Below are 11,423 nucleotides of genomic sequence, written 5' to 3' on the forward strand. Positions count from 1 at the left end.
AAGGCAAAAACCAAAGGGAACAAAGAACAGAATGACTGGCAAACAGACAATCATTACATTCAACAGCTCACAAGGAGCTAAAGAAAAACTAGGGCTATATATACACACATGGGGTTAACAAGCTTAACAAGATAAGACACACCTGAGGAGACTAATCAAGTGGAACCAATGAACAAACGGACTACAAACTGACTTAAAATATCACGGGAGACAGGAAGTGACATAAAAGTCCAGGGCAAGGCACAGAGAGCATGAAACAAAAACAAGAAAGAGTTGATTTGTGAGGAGAGCAATCACGTTTATTTTCTAAAACCAAAATAAAACTGAACACCTCAAAATACAAAACAAACAAACAAACAATATCTTTCAAAAAGGTTTCTTCAGTATAATGGATAAATAAAATAATGTTAAGTAAAATTAAAAAGCCGAAGCCTTCTTGCACTGGCTGTGCTGGTTTCGGCCTCATTGCCGGCTGCATTCATGTCCTCATCTCATATATAAAACACCTGTGATTCACAAATACTTAAGGAACTCGCATTCACATAAAGTAGCCTTGTTGACAAGTTTGGGTGAGTAAGGGCAAAACACATAAGATGCAGTACTTTCAGTGACCTGTAGTAGGCAGTATCACGTCTTTTGTAGCAGAAATAAACTGCTGCAGAAAAAGCTAGGTCCATGCAAAATGTAATGTGTAACTGCAACACTCATTTCAAATGTAGTGGAGTAAAGAGTACAGATACTCATTCAAAAATGTAGTGAAGTAAAGAGTAAAATATCTAAAATATTTTACTAATATCTTTTTTACTCCGTACAACTACAAAGTATCCGAAAAGATACTCAAGTACAGTAACTAATTACATTTACTCCAATACTTTACACCTCTGTTTTTTCAAGGGCTTTGTTTAAGTCACAGACACAGACACCCCTCACTCAGACTCTCAGCCAATAGAAAAAATTAACCACAATATAAAAAAGGTAGAGATTCTATTTATAGCAACTTTCATAAGGAACATTAACTAACTTTGAGGATGCATGAAATATTGGTACCATATATTAGTGAGTTTTTTTTTTCTTCTCGGTATTGGCCGATATTGAATATTTAGTTGTGCATGCTCATTTCCCTGTTTACCCATCATCGAACACTCACTTAAAATGTAAAAAAAAAACATTGTAAAATGCAATCGTTGAAAAATTTACAAATATTTTAAAATGTGTTCATTTATTGTGCATTACAGTGCTTTAATGCCCTGTCCAGTTTTTACTTAAACAAATGTGCTTAAACAAAATAATATACATTTTTAACTTGTACATGGTGATATTATCAGCCATAACATGCTTACAAACAAACAATATTTCAAGAATACTCTAAGCATATACCAATGGATAATACAGAACTGCCAAAGAAAGGTTAAAGGAAGGTGAACTGGACTAACTAAACTTAAAACCTGAAACTTAAAACTTACACGATTCAATACAATACTTCTGTAGAAGGTTGATGTCTTTGTGATATTCCAATATTTACTCACTTGCAATACAGACTAAAAACAACATCCATGCTTCGGATCATTTCTGAGTTTCTCTTACGGATTTAGAAGTCCTCCAGAGGACTTAAGCTGTCCTAGGTTTAGGAGCTGCTTCTAGCATTAAAAAGCTTTGTGAATTGCTCTTAGATGAAAAATGTACTATTCCTAAAATTAGAAGTGACACACCCCTAATTTTTAAGAGCTGCTGCCAAATTTCTGCGTTAGGTAGCCCTTAAGACTTTTTGTAAATACAGCCCCAGGTCATTAGATAATTTGCATTCAAATTGTAAAAATTTTTGTTCATTTTTTCCCCTGTAGTACCTTTACAGATCACCAGGGGTCACAAGTCATTCTTGCCGTTTCAAAAAATTCTCATCTTTGTTTTAGCCAAATAGATAACCTTACCTTGCTGATGTATGTTAATAAGATTATTTTGTCAATAATGTTTAATATATTAAAACAATTTAAACGTTTTCCTTTGTAAGGTATACAATATGGTATACAAATTTGTAAGGTTACATCAACTGGCTTGAAACACTCTCACATTTCGGTTGAGTTTGGAATTTCTTTTTAGTTTGTCACTTACACACAGTTTATGAATCTGGCCTGGGTAGATTTGCACAATGCCAGACCATCAGAAACAACATAGCAAGAGAAGCCCCGATAACTATAAAAAGCATCTGAATACTTCTTGCCAATTCATGCTCTGCACTTATAAACAGACTGTGTCTTCAAACAACCGGAGCATGTTTGTAATTCATGCGACAGCCAGAAAACTCTTGAAACCTGTAGATTTGAAGAAGATCAAAAGGAACATTTTACCATCTGTTCTGAACTGAGGGACCTTCAGGCTGTTTAAAAAAAAAAGGGAACATGAACAAAAAACAGGAAGAAGGTACTGAATTCTCTAACAGCTTTGTGAGATCTGTCAAAAGTTTGAAGGATGGAGAAAAAGCAGCACATCACCTTGGACTCAACGACTCATTCTATTTCAGTTTTAATCTCAACGTATCTCTCACATCGGTCTACACAACCTGCCCGGGCGCTCATGAATATTCCATCCTAATGGAGAGCTTGTTGTGAGTTGCTATGGCCCACAAGCAAAAGTTTGCCAGGCTGCAAGTACCTTACATAAACGTCTCCCTAAATTATGCATGGGAGCTATGAAAGAACTGGAGAATGTAATGAAATCATACTAGTTTGGCCATGAATCATGATTATCTGTCCATGGGGTGCTGAAGTACTTTATAAGTGTATTACAAGTGCGCATGCTGAAGTGCTTAGCTCTGTATTGTTCATGGCTCAGTGAACTGAATCCCACTAGGAAAGATCTTAAACGAGAAATGTTCCGAATTTTAATGAAATCACTTTTAATTCTGTACAACTCAAAACCACCTTTAGTTCAAAATATAATTATAAGTGATCACTTCAATCAAAATGCATTTATTTCTTCAAGTGGGTGGCAACTAATTAACCTGTTTGAAGTACAAAACTCATGATATAAAAACAAATTCAATTACTGCAAGTCCAAACCATGACAAGTTTCCAGCGACAAGCTATTTTATTAGCTATCAAAATTGCTATGAGATGTGACACATTTATAGTCAATCAGAGGATATTTCATATTTAAAGCCCTCTGTGGTAAAAATCAAACTTTTAATGTTGTTTAGATATCTATCTGGTGTTTTTAATATGCTTAAAGACAAACCTTGTGCAAATTCATCACCACTGCTGAGCATTTTCTCCTTAAAATGACAGTGTATCAAAGACAGTCTCAAAACTGTGGTTTGAAACAGCCCATTTCCTTTGCTCACAAACATGTAACCAATCTCGTCAACTTGTGGGTGGGAGCAGATATATGAGCTGGTGTGATTGCGTGCATATTCATGATTACGTGTATACTAAATGAGGTAAGGGGGTAAAGTTATATTCAAGCCATTTTAAGACAGAAAGAAATTATATGTTAATGGAAGAAAACGTTTCAATAAGTAATTTTGATCATTAAAGACATGTTTTAAGCGATAAAATGAGTGAGGGGGACTTTAATGTAGAATTATGAGGAGCAGCAAGATTATGGACCAATGAAATTTCACAGTGGGCGGGGCTAACAAGTGTAATGCAGCAGATATGGAATGCAACAGTCATGTTCCAGAAATAAAAATGGTATTCATTTTCTCCATAGGGAAATAGTTTTTTAACAATAACTTAAACCCTATTCGCACGGGATTAGTATTACCTGGTGACCTCCAGACCTTTAAAGACAGACTTACTGCGAGCTCTAAGGTTGTTAATCAATGGTATTTGCTTTGGTTGAAGCCATCAGTTCGCATTATATCAACTTATGTTTTAAATAATCATGTTTAACAGTGGTGCAAAAACTACATTACCCATGATGCTGTAAAGAAAATTTCACTAATCAGAGAGTTCTGCCCATGCACTCCCATGAAACACCACAAATGGCTTAATAGAGTTGGTCTGCTCACATTCTCGAATATTAACTATTTGAACATACATATGCATATTTTACAATAAACTGAAAATATATTGTTTCTATATATACAGTCAACAACTTTAAATGTATAATTTTCGATTTTTAATTTAATTTAATTCCACTGTTTTTAATTTATGTTATTCGTAATGGTTCATAGGATTGGTTGGTTTGGCTCATGGCTTGTAACGCTTTAATGAAGACTTTTTAAAATCCCTACGGGAAAAATCAATGGAAATAATACTTCCAAAACAAGGGCCATGTTGCAATCAATAGAGATGACAAAATGTCCTGTCACTCATTGCTTGTCATGGTCAGCTGGGACAAAAACTTATTAAAATGGCAGTGATGTTATCACATCATGTCTGGTTAGCACTCAAGGTTAAGCTGTTTTATTATCAAAGGAGTACAACAGAAGACAATCAAGACCTGCCTATGGGACTGTGACTGCACTTTTAGACATTCGGATTAAAAAAGATGAAAAATGAATGAAAGATGAAAGCCACAAATTTCCTAGCTTATCTAAAACACGCAGCTCGAAAATGTTCTTCTAGCTAGCTTTTTGTTGTTATTTAGCTCAACACTAAATTACTCCACTTGTTTGTATGAACAAGAGGAGGTAAAGGACTTCGCAGTCAGGTCTGAGAGTATTTCTAGAGGAGACACAGGTGGCAAGGCTCGTCTCTCGCCACTTACAAATGACCCTCTTCAGAAATTCAGCCGATTTCTCCACCAAAATTATCCTTTCCTTACACACTTTCTGACCTGCTCACAGCTGGCTATTTTCTTATAGGTGAATTAAAAAAAAAAAAGGAAATGCAGAGTGTAGAGGACAAAACAATGTATCTTTTCACAGCTCTGACAAAAGCCAGTTCAAAGCAGCATAAATCATAATTACATGTTGCAACAATGAGCAACATGAGAAGTGCTTTGTGACTGGGAATAGCTGAGAGGCTAACGTGATTCACCTCCCAACGTCAGACCCTTAAATTAGCTCCTGCAGACAGTCTCCCACCAAGAAAAAAGGCGGTGCTGCTAATTAAGTGCACAATAATCAAGTCAAAAGTCCAAAACGAATGGAGAAAAATGAAAAGACATGGGGCAGTCCACAGTTTTTTAAATTTTTTTTAATATTTCCTTTTCTGGAATTCCTAAAACATGATGTAGTCAGCCACCCTACATCACTTTTAAACACCCAATGCAACTGAGGAAACATAATGCCTGTCAGAAGTGGAAATCAAGCTTTTCAAAAACAAAGCTTGTTCAGAAGCATTGTTTCGTGGCATATTCAACACTGCGTGCATAGTTTTGTTTTGTTCAATTGCAAATGAGTTCAGCAGACCTATGCAGAGATCAGAGAGAAGAGAACTTATCAAAAATGATTCTATTATTACAGAAATCATTAAACGCTTGCAGAATAACAATGTATCAGACGGCATCTTTTGACTGTATCATCACTCCGCACTAAAACAATACCACACTCAGAAGCTAAGGTACATTTGTTTTTGTTAAACTGCCAGCTATTTTCTAGAACTTAAAAATACAGTGATAATGTCTGAGATATTACAAGATTGAATTTTGGTGACTGTATTACAATTTCTAACTGTATTTGTCATTAAATTATGTAATATTAATATGCCACCCTATCACTAAAATAACACAATAATCAAGCTGATACATATGTCCTGTCTATCTCTCAAATATATCATTTTCACCATTAATAAATAGTTTAAACATGCAGTCTTTAACTATAGCATTTTAGCATTCTTTGTCCATTGAAATGTAAATAAGGAAAAATAATTACAATTAATCCATTTTGTACACATTTTACTCCTGTTTCTGCTGTGTATATTAAAAATAAAGCTCTACCAGTTCTGAGCATGTCATCCCTGTTTATCAAAGTTAATCTTAAATTTATTATCCACGTATGAGCGACTACACTCTTTAAAAGCGGTTCAGCACCTGGAGCTGTCCAGTGCATTATTACTAATGACCGTCTGCTAAACCACATTACACACGACCTACACAAAACTAAAGAAAAATCAAATCTGACTGTATTTCATCACTATAACAACAGTCGCTCAAGAATTAAAGGCTGCCAGTCTTGAACAATTCAGTGCTTTGGAACAATTACATTGTTAAGTGGGATTAGCCTACCTATCACTTGCCACATCAGCTCACTATAATGCGGTTGTGCAGGGACTGTTGTTGTCTCATTACACAACACAGCGAGCCTGCTGATGATGCAAATGATTTATTCCTTCATGGCTAAAGTTTTATATTTTCCCACATTTTCCGACATATAGCAATTGTAATTTATCATGAGGTTAACCATTCCTTCGATAAATGTCAAAACCGAGATTTGAAATGTCATCTTGAACATCATCCTTAATGCATGGGTGCTCTACAGTAAGGAAAAAGTTATTTATAGTGTTGTACTGGACAAACCACAACATCCGCTGTTACTTCTCCCTATAGACTGGTTATTTATTCTATTCTATAATTGAATCAGGTTATAAATCTCGCTGACCGTCTGAAACAAGTCATTAAATATAATTTCCACGGTCGTTTAATCTTAATCAGCTGTGCTTTCGTAAAGATCATATCCGTTCCAGCGTAGTTTTTGTTGCATTTGACGATCTACTTGCAGCGGCTGAGCAATGCTGATGTCAAACCGCAAGCGTCTTCTTTTGTTTCAAAAACTGCCTGTATTTATTGCATTTACACAACGAAGAGATCCTAAAGACAGTTATGTTAAAATATGTAAATGCATATTGGACATGCAAGGCTTCCCGTGTCGCCTTGCGTTGTATTTACACGGACATTTGTAAAGCACTCTGTAAAACATGGCTGTGCGCTGTTTGCCACTGTAGAGCCCGTAATGATGTAACCCGCACTGCAATACTCCGACCATACACAGCAAAACATATATTCCATGAAAAATAAGGGAAAGAGCACTCACGGTGTGTCATGGATGCGTCCTCTGCTGACATGTCTTCAGTGAAGGGCCAGGCACCCCAGAAGTGCTGGTTAATTGTATGAGGCTGATGCCCGCTGCTCTCCACTGCTGTTGTTGGTTCAGATGCTCTCAGTTATGAATCAGAGAGAGTTTGAGCGCCACAGCTGAAGATTCAATATAAAACATCACCGACACAGCACTACATAACGCTCATGTCCTGTTCAGATGGGCTTTAGGCTACTTCCTGGTTGTTTCGGGTCCTAGAGACTCCTGTGCCGTTTAGCTACCCTTACGCAAAGGAAATATATTTCTATATACCCGTATTAACGATCAAAATGGAATTATTTTATATTACAGAATAACATGTTGTGTTAATATATTACAGTATATTGAGAATGATACATAAGAAATAGCCACTTTTCTTAAATTGAAAAATGTGACATATTTACTTATAAATTGTATATATTATGTGAATTTATATTCAATAATGCATTGACTAAAATGATTGAATATATAAATGTACATGTGATAAAATATGGTACTGTGCGTGTATAAATTTTAACATATACTGTACATGCTATATATATTCACATTAATATTGGAACATTATAACATTATAAACATATATTGTGATATATTTATTATGTTATAATTAAGTCACATCATGTTGCCATCACTTTAACAAGACATCCAACAGTCCAAAAATCCCCAAATTATTATATTTGTTTTAGTAAACATTTTTATATATCACACATATTTTCATATATGAAATGTGTAACTATGCAAACAATAAAGCGAGATAAATGTTTATTAATATGTGTGCAGCTTTACATAAACCCTGCAAAGTTAAAAACATAGTGCATTTTTAATATACACATGCACACACACAAACACACACACACACACACACACACATATGTGTGTGTGTGTGTGTGTGTGTGTGTTTGTGACCCTGGATCACAAAACCAGTCATAAGGGTCAATTTTTCAGATTTAATGTATGAAAGCTGAATAAATAAGCTTTCCATTGATATATGGTTTGTTAGGATAGGACAATATTTGGCCGAGATACAACTATTTGAATATCTGGAATCTGAGGGTGCAAAAAAATCTAAATATTGAGAAAATCACCTTTAAAGTTGTCCAAATTAAGTTCTTAGCAATGCATATTACTAATCAAAAATTAAGTTTTAATATATTTACAGTAGGAAATTTACAAAATATCTTCATGGAACATGATCTTTACTTAATATCCTAATGATTTTTGGCATAAAAGAAAAATCAATAATTTTGACCCATACAATGTATTTTTGGCTATTGCTACAAATATACCCAAGCGACTTAAAACTGGTTTTGTGGTCCAGGGTCACATATACTATATATATATACACGCACACACATAGTATCATTATTACATAGTATCATTACCATTATTAGTATCATTATTAGTACATTATCATTAGTATAAGTATCATTATGTAGCCATACATGGTTCACTGCAGAATTTAAATCCACAAAGCACTGGCCATGGCACTGAGGAAGGGTTAATACCTGAAATCGTTCTGCACTTGCACTTTTGCACTTCTTTCTACATATTTTTGTGACCTCTGAACAATAAATGGAATAAGCTTTTTTAGCTGCATTTGGAGGAGTGCGGATCTCTTTCATCTTTGTATCACTGCAGAATTAAAAAATTTATAGGCACTAGTTTTAGGCACTAGTATACTAGTCTCATATATGGAAATGTCTTATTATTATATTTAATGCATTATATTTTCGAATATATCCCTATATATTTTTGTTTCAGTAAAAATAATAAAAGTCATAAAAATAGTATATTTTCCCTTCAAAAACATGATCATTATCTAATTAAACCCCACTATGCATTTATTAATGAAGCTGTAAGCCGTTTACACAAAGAAAAACATTATTAAAGAAATTGTTTAGTTTGGGATCAGCTTGAGCCCCACAAAAACATTGCTGAAAAATGCAGTAAAAACAAGTAATATCACACAGGCATGGGTGCTGCATAACTGTGATTCATTGTGTCATATATTCAGTACAACAGCATGAATATGTGTGATATAAATACATTTCCATTTTTTGAAATCTCGAGCAAAGTATCTACTGCCTTCATAGGTAAAGGGTACAACATTTTTGTACCTTAATTACCCCGCTGTAGTACATTTCCCTTAAAGGTACATATTAGTATTTTAAAAGTACGTATATTAGTACCTAAAGTGTACATAATATTTTTGAAAGGGTAGCACCTCAGTGGCAGTTTTGTGTTCTTAGAGTGTGGTTATACATTTCAGATCTTCACCACGGTCATCTGTATTGTTTGCCTTCATGAATACTGTGTATTGTCACATCCTACTTATTGGACACACTTCTTTTTGCATACTCTGTATTGGGAATTATGCATATTGCATATTGGGCCCAAAAAAACTGTTCCTCTCTCTGCTTTTTTTTTCTGCATCACTCACATAACTCTGGTGAGTCAATCCAAAATGAGAACAGGCCGCAAGGTGCAGAGAAGCAATCAGAGATTTTTTTGCATTCATTCATGGTTTATGGCAGGGGTCAGTGACAGTACATGCCAAAGTATTTCTAACTTTTTTAATGGAAAACTTCTGAAAGTTAAGATCTTTAGAATTACAGTAGTTATCATAGCTAGCTATTAAAATATAGATGCTTTTGAATATAAATTCTGGATTTGTTAATAATTTTAATGGGTTTATTGTGAAATCTGTTGTCAAATATTGCTTGGTAGGAAAAAAAAATACTGAAAAGGAATGGCATGAGAGTGACCATGACATTTGGCTCCAAGCTGTTCCATTCAGTGAAGGTACAAAACAGCACATCAATGGCCCGTGTCCGACCAAAGGAAATTTCCACTGGGCATGTTTCCTTCTCCCCACACACTCAGGTCTTAATGGCTATGCAATCACTTCTGCATAGACAGAATACTTTGGAGTTTAGATAACAAAGTTTACGGCAAGGAAATTAACTACAACTTATCTGATTATTTTATTTAACAAAGTACAGAATAACCAGGCGTTTCAAAACTTCCTTCCTCTCCCTTCCTTCAGCATGCTCCCTTTATCAGGGGTCATGCGTTTCAAATGCATGTTTAAGGCCACATAAAGTGTTTTAACATAACATGTTTTCATTGTTTTACTAGAACATTAAAACGGCCACAAACACTAAAATGTAATGCTCTAAATAACAGATTTAATCCCCTATTAACGGTGGTGGAAAATTGAAAATAAAATCAAAAACTGACCACAAGGTGGTGCAGTTGTTCAATAGCGTGGAGCTGTATATTTGAACATATGGGAAATGTTGTGATTTAATCATGGAAAGAGCCACTACGTATTGATTTATCTAGGTCTCCATTGTGAGAAATCATCTGATGAGAGCCATTGCACCATTCAGAATTATAATGCACACGCGAATCTGCTGACTAATCGCAGTTAATTAATTTTTTAAAGATGCACATTTGACATTTGTCATACATCTAAGCACATAACCTTTTAAAATAAGCATATCTCTGATTTACTCAGCTGACTGCTGGCTGGAAGGAGAGAGTGAAATATGCATGATGGTGACTGACTTGTCTCTTATCGAGGTCTCCTTGTTATGCAAGACTGGATTTGGCATGTTATCCTAGTCTTTCACAGAACATAATGTCCTCAACCACAAATTGACCATTAAAAAACAGAAATCTTTGGACAGGGAAATTATGCATATTATGGATTTGTCCCCATATGTCCTGAAAAAGATCAGTGGGGTAAAATAAAGTTCAAAGTCACACTGTAAAATATTTTTATCATGATATAGGCTAACAACAGTTCCCCCCATAGATTTTTTTTTTAAATATTAACTTAATTCTAATTTATTTAATGTAATTCAAGTTCATTTAATCAAATTCAAATGACTTGGCAAAAGTGTTATTAATTTATTACAGCAGGTTGTAACTTTTGCACTTATTTACCCTAAAGATGAAGGAAGCAATTAACACATGATATGGGTGATAATTCCCCCCCCATATTTTTTTTTTAAATATAACTTCATTTTAACTTCATTTAATGTGATTCAAGTTCATTTAATCAAATTCAAATGACTTGGCAAAAGTGTTATTAATTTATTACAGCAGGTTGTAACTTTTGCACTTATTTACCCTAAAGATGAAGGAAGCAATTAAACTCCAGTTTTTAATTTTACTAGAGATTTTGTATAGTGAGGTAAAATTAATAGGTAGCCTACGTTATCAATACAATTCTTGACATTCTGATATTCATTTAGCTTTCATGATTTTCATAATGATCATCACAGTTTAGGATGGGAAAAACAGATGTACTCTTTTCAGGACGCAAACCACACAGTGGTCAATGCACACGTGTTTATGTCCCTGACTGAATGCTTATATTTATAGGGCCATGAGCAGCATA

General features: G+C 34.6%; 1 protein-coding gene across 1 annotated transcript in view; it reads right to left on the bottom strand.

Annotated features, from left to right (window-relative positions):
* LOC107754096 (TANK-binding kinase 1-binding protein 1-like) overlaps positions 1–7,182 on the bottom strand; it is a 74,425-nt gene extending 67,243 nt beyond the window's left edge. The window contains exon 1 of the mRNA XM_016570417.1: positions 6,974–7,182. The gene's annotated coding sequence lies outside the window, so the exon portion shown is untranslated. The remainder of the gene's footprint in view (positions 1–6,973) is intronic.
* Positions 7,183–11,423: the final 4,241 nt, after the last annotated feature.

The sequence above is a fragment of the Sinocyclocheilus rhinocerous genome, unplaced genomic scaffold, assembly GCF_001515625.1.
Source record: "Sinocyclocheilus rhinocerous isolate Xijiao unplaced genomic scaffold, SAMN03320098_v1.1 scaffold502, whole genome shotgun sequence".
Lineage (NCBI taxonomy): Eukaryota > Metazoa > Chordata > Actinopteri > Cypriniformes > Cyprinidae > Sinocyclocheilus > Sinocyclocheilus rhinocerous.